The 22091-nt window shown below is 48.1% G+C and overlaps 1 long non-coding RNA gene across 1 annotated transcript in view; it reads right to left on the bottom strand.

The window, feature by feature from the left end:
- Positions 1-656: 656 nt before the first annotated feature.
- LOC115093295 overlaps positions 657-22091 on the bottom strand; it is a 60857-nt gene continuing 39422 nt past the window's right edge. The window contains exon 3 of the long non-coding RNA XR_003857271.1: positions 657-926. This is a non-coding gene — a long non-coding RNA (uncharacterized LOC115093295). The remainder of the gene's footprint in view (positions 927-22091) is intronic.

The raw sequence follows: 22091 nt of genomic DNA, 5'->3' as shown, positions 1-22091 counted from the left end.
TGGCGCACGTTAAACAGGTGCTCATGATTGCACTTGATGCAAAATACAAATGGGCTGCCACAGTATAAAGGAGGTGCTGGGGGAAATTGTGCACCTTCTCGGCAGCGAGTGCCCAGGAGAGGTGGCTGTCAGCGGGTTAGGAAAAAGGATGCTCAATTTACGAGCATCCCTTCTCCTAACCTGTGTACAGCCACAGGTTAGGAAAATGAGCGCTTGTTTAATTGAACGTCCCTTTTCCTAACCTGACCGCAGGCACCTTTTTTTTAAAAAAAATTTTTTTAATGGGAACATTTCTAATTTTTTAGTTCCTCCGACTTAATATCGCCATATCTGTACACTCAGGGCAGGTGTTTATTTTGGCGAGTAAAAATGTGTGCGTCATGCACACATTATTATTATTATTTTATTTTTTTTTTTGCATCGGGGGGAATAGATAATAGCCTCATCAACATACATTTACATGTGATGAGCGTTATTACCTACGCGTGCAATTGGGCACGCATTTTGGACACGCTAAGCCCTGTTTCTCATTGGGGGTTATGGACACACATCCAAAACGTGCATCCAATCGCACATTAAGCCGTGCCCTGCAGCCAGCGCGTGGTACTGCATCAGCCTGTTTTAAGTCTATGAAAACTACATGAAGTGCATGAAAATAGCAGCAAGAAAAAGAAGAGTTTTATTATTACATAGAAAATAATCATTTATTTAAAAATGTTGCCCCCTTTCCTGGGGGGAGAAAGAGCAGGAACGAGGGTGCCTGAGCTTTCAGCATCTCTGGAAGAGGTGAGATCTAGGTCTTCCATCAGCTTGTGAGGCACCTTTGGCCTACCTTCTTCAGCCATCCAGTATCCAGGTACCTAGGTACCTAGGAGGCATCATGCCAATCCTTGGACCAAGACCAATCTTATAGAGTTCAAGTCAGTCTGAAAAACATCCAGAAAGAAACCCAAAGGTATTTATTAGTGGGCTGAGTCCAACTATTGCAAAATCAAACATCAGTCTACAAAAAATGGTCATGTTTTTCCAAGCACACAATAGTCCCATCAACAACATGGGTGAACCCTACCCTTCTCACACAGAAGGACAGAAGACAATCTAGACTTACTGGTGTTGGCAGGAAGACCCACCTGGGGGTAATCTTCCCTCATCCTAGTAGTGGCCCCAGAGGACCAGCTTCAGGAATATGGGCAGGTGGGATACTGGGAGTCACAGCTTAGGTGCTGGCTGCCATCTCCCCTTCCTGGGCAGGCAATGAGCTTCAGCACGTGATGCCTGCAGGTTTATACTGGGTCCAGCACCACCATTGGGGAAGGGTTTGGCCAGTACTTAAAGGATCCCACATCTGCCTGTGCGAGCAGGGATGTGCGTGGGGAAAAAAAAATCTATTCATTTGGGGGATTTTTTGTTTTGTTTTCGGCATTTTTTTGTTTAGTTGGATGTTCATTTAATTTATTTTTGCTTAATTGAAATTAAATATTTTTAAAACAAGGGAAGAAAACCAAAAGAAAAAAAAACCCACCAAGGACCTGGTTCCTCGCTCCCCACCATAAAACTGCCCTCAGCACTGCTGAAACACAAAAGTAATCCTCCCTCACCCCGGTGCCTCCCCTTATCCTCCCATCTTCCTCCCTCCCTAGATGCATTTCTTTATTTACAGTAATTTATATTCTGCCTATTACCAGGCCCTGTTCAAGGCGGATTCCAAACATTTCACATAAAATACAGAATCTGCACATTTTGACATGATCAGCAATACAGTAATAAAGAGAATCATTAAAATTGTATGATAATATCATAAACATAAATCAGTTACAATTAGTGAATGCTTCATAGAACAAATGGGTCTTCATCAACTTCCTAAAATGTATTTTGTATGATCTTACACTCAATGCTAAAGGGCAACCAGTGCATTACATATAAACCCAAAGAGAAAACCGCACTTAGTTTATATGGTGTGCATTTAGATTTCTAACTCAAAAAAATGGATTTTGATAATTTATTCCAAGTTTTAATTTTTTATATATTTGTTTTTCAAGGAGGAAAAGCCTTCAGATTTCAGAATGACTATTTAATAAGTCATCCTGGTAAAGGACAAAATCATTAGTCTGGAAAAACCTCCTCTTTTTATTAAATTTAACCTTGCAATACAAACTTTTATTATATTGACATATTTCTTTAAAAAGGAACGACAAGCTGGCCAGTGTTTCACCTTAACAGCTGCATCGGGGAGAATCAACTGGACTGTTCCTTTTCAATGATGTGTTTCATTTAAAAAAACTGTACGATAGTCAAAGGTGATCCAGGAGGTAGACCTGGCCAGCTTGTTGTTCCTTTTTAAAGAAAAACATCGATAATAAAAGTTATATATGTGTGTGTGTGTGTAGGCGGGGAAAGATGTGTGTGGGTTTACATTTGGATACACATTGGTTTTGCATATCAGCAGTTCCTCATGTCCTAAGGCAGAGGTTCCCAAACCTGTCCTAGGGAACCCCCAGCCAGTCAGGTTTTATCCACAATGAAAATACATGAGATAAAATGTCCATGCTATGGAGGCAGTGCATATACATTTTATCTCATGTATATTCATTGTGGATATCTTGAAAACCTGACTGGCTGGGGTCCTCCAGGACAGGTTTGGGAATCACTGCCCTAAGGCATTAACAGTTTGTTTTCTAACTGTAATGAACATTATTTTTTAATGTTGAGGGTGTACATAAGAACATAAGAAATTGCCATGCTGGGTCAGACCAAGGGTCCATCAAGCCCAGCATCCTGTCTCCAACAGAGGCCAATCCAGGCTACAAGTACCTGGCAAGTATACAAACACTAAGAAGATCCCATGCTACTGATGTCAGTAATAGCAGAGGCCATTCCCTAAGTCAACTTGATTAATAGCAGTTAATGGACTTGTCCTCCAAGAACTTATCCAAACCTTTTTTAAACCCAGGTATTCTAACTGCACTAACCACATCCTCTGGCATCAAATTCCAGAGCTTAATTGTACATTGAGTAAAAGAATTTTCTCCAATTAGTCTTAAATGTGCTACTTTCTAACTCCATGGAGTACCCTCAAGTCCTTCTATTATCCGAAAGTGTAAATAACCAATTCACATCTACTCGTTCAAACCTCCTCATGATTTTAAAGACCTCTATCATATCCCCCCTCAGCCGTCTCTTCTCCAAGCTGAACAGCCCTAAACTTTTCAGCCTTTCCTCATAGGAGAGCTGTTCCATCCCCTTTATCATTTTGGTCACCCTTCTCTGTACCTTCTCCATCTCAACTATATCTTTTTTTAGATGCAGCGACCAGAATTGTTGTTATGTTCGGTGACTTGAACGGAAGTGGGCCACTGGGTTGAGAGTGTGTTGACTCCCCCCACAGGGAGGAGCCCTGTGGGCGCTTGCCTCAACAGGCAAGGTCTCAGCTGTAATGAGAACAGAGGTGAGCAAACTTTATTATACTGCAAATAATGACCCGAGGAGCGGATCATAGAGAGGTCCGGAAGACAGGATCTGTACATTGGTCAATAGTAGAGAAATCCGCAGTGTAGAGATGATCGGTGTCTACCTTATCTAGGCGTAGCCTGTGCTGGCAACTCCGGTGATGGTCCGCAGCGCGGAGTAGGCCGGAAGCGATTGTACAGCAGCACAAGACAGGATGGTCCTGGTAGTGGCCCGTAAGCGGGGTATGCCGAGGATCCGTGCCACAAAGGTAGAGGAGTGTACAGTACTCACACTGAGGGATAGAAGTGAGGTGATGATCAGGCACTGAAGAAATCCTGGAACTGGCACAGCTAGGAGATCCGAGGTAGTAACTGGAACTTCTCTGGAACAAGAGAAAGAGAGAGAATGGCTCACCGAGGAGCGGATAGCCTTGAGTGCAGAAGGCCCCCCGAGGAGCGGTTACCCTGGTCACTCGGCAGGACAGCGGAACAAAGTCCCAGGAGGTTGGAATAGCAGGACCGGAATCCTTGCTAACTCATATTGCCAGAAGTCAGCTGGGCTTAAGTATGGTAAGCATGTGACGTCATGTGGTGGGGATGCCCCCAAGGTTCCCACCATGACACGTTCAAGAAGGGGGCAGGCGCGGATGAAATATGGCTGCCGGGAGCGCCCTCGCCGTCCCAGGCTCGCCATGAGGGTCGGCGTGTGGAAGCGGAGGCCGCCATCCTCCCAAGACTTGGAGCTGAGCAGAGAAAGGAAGTGAGCAGCAAAGGTCGCAGCTGCCTGCAACCGACGGGCGCAACAATTGTACACAGTATTCAAAGTGCGGTCTCACCATAGAGCGATACAGAGGCATTATGACATTTTCCATTTTATTAACCATTCCCTTCCTAATAATTCCTAACATTCTGTTTGCTTTCTTGACTGCTGCAGCACACTGAGCCAACGATTTCAAAGTATTATCCATTATGATGCCTAGATCTTTTTCCTGGGTGGTAGCTCCTAATATGGAACCTAACATCGTGTAACTACAGCATAGATTATTTTTCTCTATATGCAACACCTTGCACTTGTCCACATTAAATTTCATCTGCCATTTGGATGCTCAATCTTCCAGTCTCGCAGGGTCCTCCTGCAATGTATCACAATCTGCTCATGATTTAACTACTCTGAATTTGCACTTATCTACAAATTTGATAACCTCAGTCGTAGTATTCCTTTCCAGTTCATTTATAAATATATTGAAAAGCCCCGGTCCAAGTACAGATCCCTGAGGCACTCCACTGTTTACCCTTTTCCACTGAGAAAATTGACCATTTAATCCTACTGTTGCGCTCCTGCTCGTGGGCCTAGCCGCAAGCAAGCACTTACCTTCACGGCACAGAGCTGCCGCCGACCTCTGCGGCACGGAGGCGTAGTCAGCCTCCCTTTACGGCGGCAGGGAGCAGCAGACTTCGGTGCTTCCTAGCACGGCATGGAGCCGCTCTCATTGGGACCGTCTCGCAGCAGGGAGTGCCGCCGACACCCTCTTCAGCCTCGTGGCCCGGAGGCCGCAGCCCCGGACTCGCCTGCGTGGCAGGGGCTGCTCTCAGCTGATTCACAGCGCTATCATTGGGTCCTGCGCAGAGGCCCAGCTTCTCCCTGCACTGCTCAGCAGCAGCATGGCCGCTGACCATGGTTCTGATACTTCCTGTTCCTGTCTTGCTAAGGCGCGGGCTGCGCCTCCTTCAGTGATTTAAAGGGCCAGCCTCCTGGCCCCACCTGACTCCTCCCAGGGCGTTTCCTGATATTCAGCCCTGTATAGGGTCCAGCTTCCAGTCCTTGCTTGCCTTCGCAAGGAGTTAGTTCCTCTCAAGGACTTCTCCTCTTCGCTCCTGCTGGTATTTCCTATTCTTCATGGGATCCCTCATCGTTCTTCCTGTTCCTGGTCTCTTCTGGATTTTCACTCGTCTTGTCCTGAGGTTTCGTGGTTTTCCTGATGTTTCGTGGTCTTCCTCATGTTCCTTCCTGATGCCTCGTCTCTGCTTCTGCTTCCTGGTTCCTCATTGCTACCTCTTCTGGTGTGTCTCCTCACCTCGTGGCATGAGCCTGTCTTCTCTTCTGCAGCGCAAGCCTCCGGAGGGTCATCCTCGCCTGAAGCCAAGTCTTTTCTTGGTCCCATGTCTCATGCCTGAAGCCAAGTCTCGTCTTGGTCCCCTATCCTGAATCTTGTCTTGGCCCTTGGATGTCCTTGTGGCTGCTCCATCCATGCCTAAGACTCTGACTGAACCTGCTCTGTTCTAGTGTGGTCCGTGACCAGCCATGGGCAGCTGTGTAGGGTGTGTCTCGGTGCAGGCTTCTACTGAATCTTCGCCATATTCTGGCTTCATCTTCTAAGTATTCATCTGAAGTCTGCCTTGCACTCAAGTGTGGTCCGTGACCAGTCCCATGGGTCCGCCCTGTAGTGGACTGTGTAGGTTCAGGCTGCGTCGCAGCCTCAACCCAATACTAGACTTTGTTCCTGAACCTTGATCGTGAGTCTTCGTGCTCAAGCTTCTCGTCTGAGTCTTCATGTCCCAAGCTTCTTGTCTGTGTCTTCATGTCTCAAAGTTCCTCGTCTTGAGTCTTCATGTTCCAGAGCCTTCGTCTGCCCTAGTCTCCTGTCTGGCCTTCTGCCTTTGCCGTTCCCAGCGGCAGGTCCGAAAGGGCTTGAAGTAGTCGGAGGACCACTCAGAGACCAACCTTCCTGGTCTCAGCCCAGGCTTGGACATGTGTCACCTGCCTCGGTACTGCCTTGGAGCCCTCTGGGGTTGTGCCAAGGTCCAAGGGCACACAATCTCCTCGGAAATGGGACCGCTCTCCTAGTGCTCCCCAACAGATTGCGAAGTCCTCTGAGCTTTCCCATGCTCAAGGTCTCCATCTTCCCTAACAACTACTCTCTGGTTCCTGTCCTTTAACCAGTTTGTAATCCACAAAAGGACATTGCCTCCTATCCCATGACGTTTTAGTTTTCTTAGAAGCCTCTCATGAGGGACTTTGTCAAATGCCTTCTGAAATTCCAAATACACTACATCTACTGGTTCACCTTTATCCACATGTTTATTAACCCCTTCAAAAAAATGAAGCAGATTTGTAAGGCAAGACTTCCTGTTGCATCCATCGGTCGCAGATGACTGCGACTGCTCTGCCTTACCTCTTTTCTACCCTTTTCCTCCTCCTTGGGCAAGATGGCTGCCTCTGGTGCCGAGTGCTGAAACCCTCGGCGCCTCCAACTCAGCATGGGCATCCCAGTCCACCATCCTCCGTCCCGTGGCCTCCTAGGGTGCGCGCGCACGTTGCCTACGCTTAAGTTCACGTCATGACAGGAACCTCTGAGGCGTCCCCACCGCATGACGTCAATACCTCCGGGTATTTAAGCCTTCACTACGCTACCTATGTTGAGTTAGCAAGGACCGGTTTAGCTACTCTGACTGCTCTAAGCTGTTCACTTAGACGCCTCATTACCCTCCGGGGAATCTCACTCCTGACGAAGCTCTAGGCAACTGCTCTTCAGGGGCCTCTCGCTTCCACCAACCCTTTGGGGTTTCTACTAACTAGACAACTGCTCCTCGGGGGTCTCTCTGTATTTTTTTTCAGAATATTCTGTGCTATCAGGTACTCGCTCCTCGAGGGCCTATCAGTCCAGTGTATCCTGCACCATGGACCTTTGGTCCTACCATCTCCATTGCCAGGAAGACGCCTGTACTACATTCCTGTGAGTACCTCTATGATCCGGTTCTCCAACTCCACCCATCAGGCTCGGCTGTTCCTATCTACCTTGAACATCTGGGTGAGACTTCTACATCTGAGACTGTCTGAACGTATTGGCACCTTGCCGGTCTTCAGTGCCTTTTCTTCCTTCCTCATACCATCTATCTACAGCAGTATAATAAAGCTTTCGACCTACAAGTGTCTGCTCTCTAAGTTTAGCCTATCGCTGTGGTTCCCCACGGGGCCCCTCCCCATGGGTGGAGTCATCTCCACTGCGACTAAGGGTCCACATGATGCTACAAACACAACAGATTGCTAACTCCATCGACTCGGCTCAGCTCGCGGCCTTAGAAACAACTAATCTGGACACTGAGGACGACATCGAATATGACGTGGATGACATCTTGAATGTCCATAAGAGAGGCAAGACATGGGAGTATCTCATCTCCTGGGAAAACTATGGACCATAAGAGATCTCATGGCAACCGCTGGTCAACTGTTTCGTCCGTCGGTCGCAGACGGCTGCGACTGCTCTGCCTTACCTCTTTTTCTTCTCTATCACTCTCCTTGGGCAAGATGGCTGCGTCCGGTGCCGAGTGCAGAGGGTCTCGGCGTTTCCAAACTAGCATGGGCATCCCAGTCTGCCATGCTCACTCCCGTGGCCTCCTAGGGCGCGAGCATGCACATCTCTTATGCTCAAATACACGTCATGGTGGGAACCTCGGGGGCGGCCCCACCGCATGACATCAGTACCTCCGGGTATATCAAGCCTCCGCTTCCGCTACCAACTTGAGTTAGCAAGGACTTCAGTTTAGCTACTCTGACCGCTTTAAGCTGCACGCTTAGATGCCGCTTTCACTCCAAGGGCCTTGCTCCTGTAGAAGCTCTAGACACCTGCTCCTCAGGGGTCTCTCGCTTCCAGCTACCCTTCGGGGTCCTCACTAAGACAACCGCTCCTCGGGGGTCTTTCTCTCTCTTTTACATTTCAGGATATCGGACTATCAGGTACTCGCTCCTCAAGGGCCTACCAGCCATTATATCCTGCACCTCTGACCTTCGGTCCCATCATCCCATCATCAGGAAGACACCTTCATTCCTGTGAGTACCTCTACGATCTGGTGCTCCAGCTCCACCCACCAGCCGCGGCGTTACCCGCACTGCGGGCTCCCGCCTATCGTGAACATCTGGGTGAGATTATACATCTGAGCCTGTTGAACGAACTGGCACTTCGAGGATCAGTGCCTTACCCTCCTGCCTTCACCATCTATCTTCAGCAGTACAATAAAGCCTCTATCCATACTGTGTCTGCTACCTGAGTTCAGCCTATCGCAATGGTTCCCCACGGGGCCCCTCCCCATGGGCGGAGTCATCTCCACAGCGACCAAGGGTCCACAATGCCACAAACACAACAGATTGCTAACTCCATGGACTCTGTTCAGCTCGCAGCCCTACAGGCCATCCCTGCCCTAGCCCAGTGGATCACAGAACAACAAAAGTCTTTGGAGAGCCTAGCTACTACCTTCAATCAGTTACAGGCTCAAATGAACTCTTCAGCACCTCCTGTGAAAGATTTGCTGTCACCAGTGGTAACCCTTAAGACCACTGTACCTTTATCCACACCTACCCACTTTACGGGTGAAGCCAAGATGTGCAGAGGGTTTGTTAATCAATGCAGCATGCATTTTTCATTACAGCCTACCCTCTTTCCCACTGAAGCTTCAAAGACCACCTACATCCTGTCGTTCCTAGAAGGACGAGCCCTGGCCTGGGCTTCACCGTTATAGGAACGTGAAGATCCTATCCTGAATGACCTACCAGGATTTCTAAAACTTTTTAAGTCTGTGTTTGATGACCCAGCTCGCCAGACCTTCGCTGGATCTGCCTTGCTCAACCTTCAGCAAGGTAACAAGCCACTTACAGGCTTTGCAATTGAATTTAAGACTCTAGCATCTGAACTACATTGGGACACTGGATGCTTACGTGCCATATTCATGGAGGGTCTCAACTCTCGCGTAAAGGACGAATTAGTGGCTCGTGATTTGCCTGATACCTTTGAGTCCCTGATGGAACTGGCGGGGAGAATTGAATGCCGTATCCGCGATTGTACTCAGGAGGCTAAGAGTCCACGAAAGTTTACGGTGAGGGCTAACTGTCCTAAACCTGTGCCTATTGCTTCCAGCTTACCGTCTGCACCCCTAGAGGAGGAAGAGCCTATGCAACTAGGCCAAAGCCATTTGACCTCCAAGGACAGACGTTATCGCAAGCGCATGGGGTTGTGCATGTACTGTGGCCAATCGGATCACGCAGTCCAAACTTTTCCCATTTGTCTGGGAAACTGATGGGCCTGGGATCTGCAGGAGGACTTCTCCTGGGCCTCACCTCTCCTACTCCTCCATTATCATTACCAGTATCTCTGCTTTGCTGAGGTCTTGAATTTCAGACTCTCGCTCTCATTGACTCCGGTGCCGGAGGTAATTTTATTCTGAAGCGCTTGGTTGAACATCTACGGATTCCTACCACACCAATGTCTAAGCCTCTGCTATTGTCATCTATCCATGGAGAACCAGTTCCTGGAGAAGTTTCATTGACCACCCAGGCCATTGGCCTGCGCACTGGCGCTCTACACTCAGAATCTATTTCTTTCTAGTATTGGAAAAAGCCATGCATTCGGTGGTATTGGGGCTGCCATGGCTTCAAGACCTTATGCCACAATTTAATTGGGCTACCTTTGAACTGTCCCGGTGGGGACCAGACTGTCATGGTCAGTGTCTTGCCGAAGTTTCACCGCTCATCTGCATGCCCACTACCCCGTCATTACCTGTCTTACCTCCACAATATGCCTCCTTCCAGGATGTTTTCTCAAAGCAAGCAGCTGATGTTCTTCCGCCAAACAGAGAGTTCAACTGTGCCATAAATCTGAAGTCAAATTCAGAACCTCCCAAAGGAAGAGTTTACCCTCTTTCAGTAGATGAGACTAAAGCTATGTCTACCTACATACAAGAAAATCTACAAAAGGGATTTATCAGACCTTCCAAATCACCTGCTGGTGCAGACTTCTTTTTCGTTGGGAAAAAGGATGGCAACTTACGCCCCTGCATCGACTACATGGGTGTGAATGAGATTACCATCAAGGACAGTTACCCCCTGACCTTAATATCTGAACTGTTCGATAGGCTCCAAGGAGCCAAAATATTCTTCATATTCTTCAAATTAGACCTAAAAGGAGCTTACAACTTGGTGCATATTCGAGAAGGAGACAAATGGAAGATTGCTTTTAACACCCGTGATGGACACTTTGAATACCCTTCGGTTTAAGTAACACACCTGCAATCTTTCAAAATAAGATGAACGACATCTTACGGGACTTAGTGTATCAATACGTAGTAGTATATCTCGATGATATACTGATCTTTTCTCAAGATCCGCAAAGTCATCAGGAGGATGTTAAGAAAGTCCTAAGATGCCTGCATGAGTACCACCTTTTCGCAAAGCTTGAAAAGTGCGAATTCCACAAAGAAGCTGTACCCTTCCTGGGATACATTGTTTCTAAGAATGGTTTTCAAATGAACCCCAAGAAACTTGAGAGTATCCGGGACTGGCCTCAACCCACAGGCCTGAAGGCATTGCGTCGCTTCTTGTGATTCACCAATTACTACCGATCCTTTATTAAAAACTACTCATCATTGACAGTCCCTCTAACTGCTAAGATCAAGAAGGGAGCCAACCCTGCCAATTGGTCTCCAGAAGCCATCTCAGCCTTCCTGATGCTCAAAGAGGCTTTTCAAAAGAAGCCGTGTGTCTGCCACCCCTGACCCACACCGTCCTTTCATCATGGAGGTAGACGCATGCGACATTGGTGTGGGGGCGGTTGTAAGTCAGTACAGCGAATCCAATGTGCTTCATCCTTGCTCCTTCTTTTCTAGGCGATTCTCGCCTGCTGAGAAAAGTTATGGGATAGGAGACAAGGAGCTTCTCGCGATCAAGCTGGCTTTTCAAGAGTGGCGTCCTTGGCTAGAAGGCGCACAACACCAAATAGTAGTATACACTGATCACAAGAATCTAGAGTACCTTCGACATGCTCAATGACTCAACCACCGTCAAGCAAGATGGTCTCTGTTTTTCAGCAGATTCGACTTCCTTCTGAATTAACGTCCGGGAGAGAAGAACACTCGGGCTGATGCCCTATCACGATCCTTCTCACCTCAGGATGTGCCGGATGAACCCTGTCATATCATAGATCCCGAAAGAGGTGTTCTCGCAGCCACCCACACAATACCTGCCAGGAAGATGGTGGTGGCCAGATGTTTAAGAAAAAAACTGTTGAAGTAGGCACACGATTCCCGTCTGGCAGGCCATCCAGGACAGAGTCGTACCCTAGCTATTTTGCAAAGATACTATTGGTGGCCAACCATGAAGAAGGACGTACAAGCATATGTGGGTTCCTGTGCTGTCTGTGCCAAGCAAAGGCCACCACCCGGGCATCCTTGGGGCCTATTACAGCCTCTACCATCACCGGATGAACCATGGGCCCATATCGCTACCAATTTCATAGTGGACCTGCCATCATCCAACGGCAATAACACCATATGGGTTACAGTTGACCATTTCTCTAAAATGGCACACTTTGTAGCATTACCAGGATTACACTCTGCTACTGAGTTAGCAAAACTCTTCATTAAACTCATCTTCCATCTTCATGGGATGCCTAAACATATCCTATCCAACAGGGGAGTGCAATTTACTGCAAAGTTTTGGAGAACATTATGTCAAAAATTTGACATCGCCTTGGATTTAACCTGAGAGGATGAATAGAATGCTGAAACAATTTCTGCGATCTTATGTCAACTCTAGACAGAATGGCTGGGCTGAATTACTGCGTTGGGCAGAATTTGTCAATTCACATCCTGCTTCTTTAACAGGGTCTTCCCCTTTTCAGCTTGTCTACGGAAAACAACCATTACCTCCACTGCCAATTCCTTTGTCAGTAGCCTCTCCTGCTGCCCAGGCTATCGCAGCAGAATTATCCCAACTTTAGAGACAGACGAAGGAGCTTCTCCTCAAAGCAGGACAAAAGGCAAAGAGAACCTATGATGCTCATCAACAAAAGGCACCCCAGTTTCAGCCTGGAGACAAGGTTTGGTTAAGCACCAAGTACCTTCAACTAAAGCTTCCTTCTGCAAGATTTGCACCTCGCTTTCTGGGATGCTTCGCCATCCTTCGGCGATTAGGAAATCTGACATACAGTCTAAAGCTGCCTCCATCATTGAAGATACACAATGCATTTCATGTATCTCTACTAAAACCAGTGATACTCTCCGAGTTCTCCAGGAAAGACCCAGAGCCTACCAGCCTGAATACAGAAGATGACATTGAATATGCCAGAGACATCCTTGATGTACGTAAAAGAGGCAAGACATGGGAGTATCTCATCTCATGGGAGAACTATGGCCCAGTGGAAAACTCCTGGGAACCACTGGCCAATATTATAGACAAAGAGATGGTACGTCAATTCCACCTGGCACACCCACGCAAGCCCAGACCACCTGGAAGAGGTCTTGGATGGGGCCCTTTGAAGGGGGGTACTGTTGCGTCCATTGGTCGCAGACGGCTGCAACCGCTCTGCCTTGCCTCTTTTTCTCCTCTTTCACTCCCCTTGGGCAAGATGGCTGCGTCCGGTGCCGAGTGACGAGGGTCTCAGCATTTCCAAACTAGCATTGGCGTCCCAGTCCGCCATGCTCACTCTGTGGCCCCCTAGGGCGCGAGCGTGCACATCTCTTACGCTCAAATACACGACATGGCGGGAACCTCGGGGACGGCCCGACCGCATGATGTCAGTACCTCCGGGTATATCAATCTTCCATTTCCGCTACCAACTTGAGTTAGCAAGGACTTTGGTTTAGCTACTCTGACCGCTTTAAGCTGCATGCTTAGACGCCGCTTTCACTCCAAGGGCCTCGCTCCTATAGATGCTCTAGACGCCCGCTCCTCGGGGGTCTCTCGCTTCCAACTACCCTTCGGGGTCCTCACTAACTAAGACAACCGCTCCTCGAGGGTCTTTCTCTCTCTTCTACATTCAGGATATCGAACTATCAGGTACTCGCTCCTCGAGGGCCTACCAGCCATTATATCCTGCACCTTGGACCTTCGGTCCCAACATTCCATCATCAGGAAGACGCCTTCATGCCTGTGAGTACCTCTACAATCCTGTGCTCCAGCTCCACCCACCAGCCACTGCAGGCTCCCGCCTATCGTGAACATCTGGGTGAGATTATACATCTGAGCCTGTTGAACGTACTGGCACTTCGAGGATCAGTGCCTTACCTTCCTGCCTGCACCATCTATCTACAGCAGTACAATAAAGTCTCTATCCATACTGTGTCTGCTATAGGGATGTGAATCGTTTTTGAACGATTAAAATTATCGTCCGATAATTTTAAAATCGTTCTAAACCGTTAGAGTACACGATACAATACAAATGCCCACGATTTATCGTCAGGAGCATTTATATTGTATCGTTAAATAGGGAATTATTTGGGGGAGGGTGGGAAAACCGGCACACCAACACAACCTCTAAACCCACCCCGACCTTTTAAAACAAATTTCTTACACTCCCCCACCCTCCCGAACCCCCCCAAAATGTTAAATTACCTGGTGGTCCAGTGTGGGGGGGGGGGTCCCCGGCGCGATCTCCCGCTCTCGGGCCATCGGCGCCATTTTGGCTACCACTGATAAAAAGGCGCCGATGGCCCGAAAAAAAAAAACCCACCCCGACCCTTTTCAAATTACCCCTTTGCTTCTCCCACCCTCCCGACCCCCCCAAAAACCTTTTAGATGTACCTGGTGGTCTAGCGGGGGGTCCAGGAGCCATCCCTTCAATCGTGCCGGTGCCGGTGCTGGAGGTTTCAAAATGGCGCCGATCGCCTTTGCCCTTAACTTGTCACAGGGAGCGACCGTCGCTCCCTGTGACAAGGTAAGGGCAAAGGCGATCGACTGCCAGTATGGTGCCGATCGCCTTTGCCCTTACCTTGTCACAGGGAGCGACGGTCGCACTCTGTGACAAGGTAAGGGAAAAGGCGATCGGCACCATTTTGAAACCTCCAGCACCGGCACCGGCACGATTGAAGGGATGGCTCCTGGACCCCCCGCTAGACCACCAGGTACATCTAAAAGGTTTTTGGGGGGGGTCGGGAGGGTGGGAGAAGCAAAGGGGTAATTTGAAAAGGGTCGGGGTGGGTTTTTTTTTTTTCGGGCCATCGGCGCCTTTTTATCAGTGGTAGCCAAAATGGCGCCGATGGCCCGAGAGCGGGAGATCGCGCCGGGGACACCCCCCCCCCCCCACTGGACCACCAGGTAATTTAACATTTTTGGGGGGGGGGGGTCGGTGGGGTTTTGTTTATCTGCTCAGGCCTCACTAAAAATTTAACAATGTGAATTGGAATCGGAATGATTCCAATTCACAATCTCTAACGATCCGATTTTTCCCTCCCACCATCCGAACCTGATCGTTAAGACGATCGGGCACACGATTCACATCTCTAGTCTGCTACCTGAGTTCAGCCTATCGCAGTGGTTCCCCACGGGGCCCCTCCCCGTGGGCGGAGTCATCTCCACAACGACCAAGGGTCCACAATGCCACAAACACAACACCAACATCACAGATAAGGACATGGTACGTCAATTCCACCTGGCACACCCACGGACACCCAGACCATCTGGAAGAGGTCTTGGAGGGGGCCCTTTGAAGGGGGGTACTGTTGCATCCATCAGTCGCAAATGGCTGCGACCACTCTGCCTTACCTCTTTTCTACCCTTTTCCTCCTCCTTGGGCAAGATAGCTGCCTCCGGTGCCGAGTGCCAAAACCCTCAGCGTCTCCAACTCAGCATGGGTGTCCCAGTCTTCAATGCTCCGTCCCATGGCCTCCTAGGGCGAGGTCATGCAAGTTGCCTACGCTTAAGTTCACGTCACAGCGGGAACCTCATGGGCGTCCCAACCGCATGACATCAATACCTCTGGGTATTTGAGCCTCCCCTACGCTACCTACATTGAGTTAGCAGGGACTTCGGTTTAGCTACTCTGACCGCTCTAAGCTGTTCGCTTAGACGCCTTGCTACCCTCCGGGGAATCTCGCTCCTGACGAAGCACTAGGCACCCGCTTCTCAGGGGCCTCTCGCTTCCACCAACCCTTCGGGGTTTCTACTAACTAGACAACCACTCCTCGGGGGTCTCTCTCTGTTTTTTTCCAGGATCTTCTGTGCTATCAGGTACTTGCTCCTCGAGGCCTATCAGTCCAGTGTATCCTGCACCATGGACCTTTGGTTCCACCATCTCCATTGCCAGGAAGACGCCTGCACTACGTTCCTGTGAGTACCTCTATGATCCAGTTCTCCAACTCCACCCACCAGGCTCGGCTTTTCCCGCACTGCGGGTTCCTATCTACCTTGAACATCTGGGTGAGACTTCTACATCTGAGACTGTCTGAACGTATTGGCACCTTGCTGGACTTCAGTGCCTTTCCTTCCTGCCTCATACCATCTATCTACAGCAGTATAATAAAGCTTTCCACCTACAAGTGTCTGCTGTCTGAGTTTAGCCAATCGCTGTGGTTCCCTACAGGGCCCCCTCCCCGTGGGAGGAGTCATCTCCACTGTGACTAAGGGTCCACATGATGCCACAAACACAACACTTCCCTTGGGTAAATCCATGTTGATTTTCTCTGTTAATTTTTATGGAGCCAGGATGAATAGGTTCTTTATAGTGTATGCAATAAGGTGTGTGTGGAGAGGCATTTTTGGCATTTTACTCTTAGATCCTGCTGACATCATGGCTCAAGCATGTTCAGTGTGGCTTCCCCTGATTGTGTGATGTTACAGAGTCTGCTCTTGCAGTGTGCAGAGGACAATACAAGTCAGCTGTTCAAGTCAGATGATGTGAAAAGCTTCACTATGTATTCAGGATGGGAGCCCTGAGATCAAAAGTACACAGAGAAGTATAACAGGGACAGAGAGAAGATTTGAGCACAGTATTTAGTACTTAAATTCCCATGTGAAATTCTTCAGTCATAGTCCTATCTAACAATTCCCCTTCTTTTGCAAAAAAGTGTCTACAAGGCTGTTGTGGACCATATTCCTATTTGGGTTGCCACTGGACACCACCCAGGAGCCTAGTAATGGCTCCTTTGGTCTCCCATGCCGGGTCTTGCTGAACTGAATAGAACAGTTCCCGTCCCAGGAGAACTGGAGCTTCCCATTTCCCCAGCACTCTTCTGGTCGTACCCCAAGCAGAAGTTCACAGCAAAAAGATTAATTACTGCTCTGAGCACCACCTTATATTGACCCCAAGAAAGACTCCCCCTAGTGGTTCTCCTTTCTACCACTCCCTTAAAAGAATACACCAAATCCCCTTACTAAATCTCTGCCACAATGATTTACCTCCCTGACCCACAGGTAGAGGTTAAGTGATATTCCTGAACATTTTGGTTAGGAACAAATTTCTAGTAAGCAGGACCTCTTTCAAGGCCCTTGCCGCATGCATTTTTGCAGATGCGTTCCCAGAGCGGGTTTAGGCCAGAGGAGGTGGTAACATGCATAGTTTTACATTTCTTTTTTTAAGGAAAAAATGAAAAAGTATCTGCAGAATAAACAGGTGAAATCTCTGCAAGTACTTCTTCCCTGGGCAATTTTCAAAGGGAAAATGCTCTCCTTTAAAAATCTGGTGCAAAGCCTGCAGGTGAAAGGACTCCCCCCCTCTCTACATCTCAAACTTACTGCTCTGAAAATGCAATACCTACCTCAAAAATAAATAAATACTACTACAAAGGTGGTAATTTATTTAAAAAGTGACAGTTTTATGTGGCTTCCTGCAAACAAACCAGACAGAAGAAAAAAGCCATAAGCCTTTCTTCCACTGTTAATCATTTTAAAAAGTGAGCAAACTGCAGGTTAACATTCGTTTCATTTGTAGACACACACATACAGCAAGCTTTCGAGATGTTTTGTTTTGGTTTTTTTTTACTCTGAAATATAGTGATGACTCAGAGGAATGAATCCTAAATCTCTACCCCAGGTGAAACCACAGCAAACACATTCTGCCTGCTGTACTACCTGGGGGTCCCACAAAGCCAAACGGTTAAATGCTGGTGAAAGCCTGAAGCTCTATATATATATATATAGGGCCAGTGCTATCTTTTTTGCTGCCCTATGCAAACAATTACTGTGCTGAAACCCCACCCCCATTCATTCAGTCTCTGTCCTAGGCCCATCAAAAAAACCCCAGCTCCCTCCAGCATTCTATATTTTCTACAACTAACACCCATGGTCAAGGGGAGGGCATTAGGTACCCTAGGCAAATTTGACAGACATGAACATCTGCCATTCCCCCCCCCCACACACAGACACATGCACACACACTCTCCCACATCCTCTACTGACACACACAATTAAATTATGCATTTATAACAGATTTTTTATAAAAAGGAACATTCAGAAGTACAGTCTTCTGATGCAAAAATATCATTTATAACGTGCGTATTATGGGTGAATTGTCCTGCATTCGCATGGGCGTACATGTGCGCACGCTACCCGGCGCGCACACGTACGCCCGATTTTATAACATGCGCACGCCCCTTTTGTAAAACCCCGGGATTTAGACACATCCCGGGACTTTACTCCTGTCGCCGGGCCTTTATAAAATAGGCCCGGCGCACGTAACCCCCCCTACGTGCGTAAGGCTTTGAAAATCAGCCCCTATATTTACCTGCACTACTGTGGTGCCAACCAGAAAACTCTTCAAAAAAGACACTTGGAACTCCTATGGAATTACACTTTTTATAATGCGTATTAGGTGTGAGCTTGGTCCTCAGAAAGCTTTGAATCAACAATTACCATTACAATAGAGTAAACCTCCCATACCAAAACAACCCTAACTGCCAGCACTCAAATAGTAACAATCTTATCTATGAAAAGGCAACATTGCACATATTACACTAGGCCCTAGAATACCAAAACACCCCTATTAGGAAAACATAACAAGCCAGGCTGCTGTAGATTCCTATATAGAAATGACATGCCAGTAAAATACCTCACCTCGGTCACATATACAGAACAGACAGACCCTAGCCAAATACAGAATAAAGAGACCAGAAAGAAACGTACTGCGAAAAACTGAACTGGAACCCACAACAAGCCAGCCTCTACATGCAGAGCAGCAACGGAAAAACAGAAACATTACCATTCTTCATAAAACATTAAATAATAAAATCAAGAAATATAAAACATCAATCATAATAGTAAAATCATATTCATAAAGAGTCAATATTCAGACGCAGAGCTGCTAGTTAAATTAACCCGATATAGCTATCGGGCTAATTTAACGGGCATATTCAACAGCATTGCTGCGTCACTGAATATCCTCTGCTTTCTTAAAGTTAGCTGAATAAGTATATATGGCCAACTTTAAGACAGCCCTATGGTGTGACCAGAGTTAGCTGCAAAGTTAAGTGGCTAAATTTGATGTTTGGAGTTAGCCACATAACTTATGCGGCTAGCTCTGCTCCACCCAGAAACACCTCCCACCTGCCCCTGGAATGCCCCCAACTTATGCAGCTAAATGCTAGATGCATATTTTATTATGTAGCTAGATTATAGCCACATATGGCTTTGAATGTAGCCGGGTAGCCATTTAGACAGATAACTTTTCAGTTATCCATCTAAATAGCTTTTGCATATCTACCTCAAAAAGAATAAATATTGCAAACCAGTTAATAATGAATAGAATATCCAAAAATTCCCAAACACCAATAATATATTTCAAAATATCTAATGAATAAAAAATCCAATAATTAAAAAATATTCTAATATTTCCCTAAAAAACAATAATATTTCGAAACAGAAACATCAAATTATACCCAATAATTAAAACTAATAAGGATAAAATGTCTTCTGCTCTCTATACCTGGGATCTTTTGATTTCCAGTCACTCTGAGATTGTTGCATCCGTCAGTCTCAGACGGCTTCGACCCCTGTGCCTCACCTTTTTCTCTGCCTCTCCCTGCTAGCCTTGGGAAGATGGCTACCGCCGCGTCTGCAAGCCGCGTCCTCCGGCGTCCCCGGAACGGCTATGGCAAAGCCGCAGGCCATGTTTCTCCTAAGGGCCTCCTAGGGTGCGCATGCGCACGTCACCCACGTCTTTATCCAAGTCATGGCGGGAACCTCGGGGGCGTCCCCCTCGAGTGACATCACACCATCCGGGTATTTAGCCTACACTTGTTTGCTAGCTCGTTGAGTTAGCAAGGATTGGATTGAAGGATTGGACTCGTCCGGTCTAAGCTACTCTGCCGCTTCCTTGCTGCCTCTGGAAGCCCTCTCTCTGCCCTTCGGGGTATACTCTAACCTGGGTACCCGCTCCTCGGGGGCCCTCTGCTTTCTTTCAGGTGCCTTACTGGGATCAGGTACTCGCTCCTCGAGGGCCTGCTCTCCCTGCCTCAGTGCCTGTTACAATCTACTTCTGCCTGGTGGAATCATCAACCTTACAGCTACCATCTAGTGAGTAATCTAATTCTCAGTCTGTCTCATCTACAGCTCTGCTGTGCTGGGAGACCTACACCTGGATATCCCTATACCATCTTGGTGAGATGGGTTCCCTCTGCCGAGGGTCCCTGGACTGCTACCTCTGGATTACCTCATTACTGCCACCTCTGGTGGTATACAACAGCTGTACAATAAAAAACAAAACTCTGTGTTTGTGCATCCTGAGTCTAGCCCAGTACTGTGGCTCCCCATGGGACTTCTCCCCGTGGGCATGGTCATCTGCCACAGTATCCAAGAATCCACTTAAACACCTCGAAACCATAACAGAGATTGTCATAGATTGGGGAAGGTAGGGCTGCAAATCGTTATCTTTTCTCTCTCTGACACATACAATAACATATTCATTCTCTCACACCCTCTTTCATATACGTGCCTATGCTTTCACTCATACTCCCTCTCTCACATATACAAGCTCTCTTTCTCCCTTACACATTATGTGTGTGTGTGCATTATACATAGGCTATCACAGGCACACACTGACGCACACAGGCACTCATAGACACACATACATGTTGTCACAGATGTGAGCCCTTTGGCTGTAGTATGGTTTATGCAGCCTAGCAGGCAAACCTACTAGGCCCACACCAACAGCGGGTGGACACATTCTTACTAGGACTGGTTCTAGGGCTTCACCTATATCAGAATCACTCCCCACAGGTTGAGCCCTTGGGTTCCAGGGTCTGGCAGGATTTAGGCAAGAGTCCTGTATGGAGCAGTCAGATGAAGTTGAGTAGCAGACAGAGGTCAGAGCAAGTAGTAAGAAAACGGTGTCATGGTCCAGGCCAAAGTCAGGGCAGGCAGCAAATAAGCAGTGTCGAGGTCCAAGCAGAGGTCAGAGCAGGTGGAAGTCCAGCAGAATAGTCAGAGTCTGTAGCCAGGGCCAGAACCAGAAGTCAGGCAGAGACGGACAGACAAGACAAGGCTCTGGGAACCAAGACACAAGCAGGACAAGGCAAGGTAACAACAAGGCAGGGCAGACAAGGCAAAAGCAAAGCAGGATGAGGCAAGGTAACAGCGAGGCAGGAAGACAACGGACAAGACAGAGACAACGAAGCAACACACATTGTAAGAGCAAGAGGATCTGTTGCTGAGGTGTTAGAAGTCTGTGAGAGTAAGGTTTAAATGGCTCCAAGGCCTAACATCATTAAATGGGGACACAGCAATGTTTACCGCCATGGAGCCCATAAAGTCTGAGAACTTGGGCACACGCCTGCTTATGGGACAGTGCAGCACAGCTTGAAGGAAGCCCAATGGTGGTGTTCCCACCACAAGGAGGAAGGCTTGGCATCATGGTAGTGTTGCATTTGGTAGTTTGCAGCCTGCTCCAGCAAACTGCTGAACTCACCTCCTTGGCCGGACCTCCTGTCTTTTCCTGATGCAGCTGCCTGACTCCAGTTCCTCATGTGGCTAGACACCACACTTCGACGCAGCAGGAAGCTGCTAACCTCACAGGTGACAGGACTCCACCGGTCCCATCTTGACACGAACCTCTCTAGGCGCAAATGGCAGGAAAGCCCTGATGGCGCCAGGTGATGACATCACCCATTCAGGCCTATATAAGGCCAATGCTGACATACTCTCACTACCTCAGTAAAGAGTCCCACTACTTTTCAGTAGTGTTTGCTTCCCGTCTCAGTCTTGTCTTCAGTCCTCGTCTTGGTATTGTTTTCAGTCCTTGTTCCAGCCTTGTCCTTGGTCTTGCCTAGTTCATCTTTGTTTGTCATTAGTGAGTCTCCTGCTTTGTTCCTGCATGCTTGTCCTTGCCTACCTGCCCTGCTTATCTGTCCCCTATCTTCTCCCATAGATGGATACCTAGTACTGATCCCTGTCTGAACACTGAATATGCTTGACCACTGCCTGAACACCGGATACGCTTGACCGCCACCTGCCTCGACCACTGCCTTTCTCAGCTCTCATGGACCATTCTTCTGCCACCAGCAGAGACCCACATAAATCCTGCCGGCCCCAGTACTCAAAAGCTCAATGCAAGGGGAAAGAGGGCTGGTATAAGTGAAGGTTCCCTTGGGTCTCTGCTTCGCCTTTGTCCAGCTGCCAATGGTGGAGACTTGCAGGGCTCCTCCCTGCAGATAGTGCCAATCCTACCTTGGTCCAAGGGTCCACAGATATAACAGGTTGCTGAGGCCATGGACCCAGCCAATTTGACTTCACTATAGGCCATCCCCGGCCTAGCCCATAAACTGCATGAGCAGCCAAGGAATCTAGAGCTTCTGGCCGCCTTGATGGGCTGATCTTCCACTCGCCTGGATGCTCTGACCACTCCTGTGGTACCATTTCCACCTGCACCAGCATCGCTACCTCTCATAGCTTCC

This window comes from Rhinatrema bivittatum, chromosome 6, assembly GCF_901001135.1.
Source record: "Rhinatrema bivittatum chromosome 6, aRhiBiv1.1, whole genome shotgun sequence".
Classification (NCBI taxonomy): Eukaryota; Metazoa; Chordata; class Amphibia; order Gymnophiona; family Rhinatrematidae; genus Rhinatrema; species Rhinatrema bivittatum.
The sequence above is the reverse complement of the archived record's forward strand: the minus strand, read 5'-3'. Positions and strand labels throughout refer to the sequence as shown.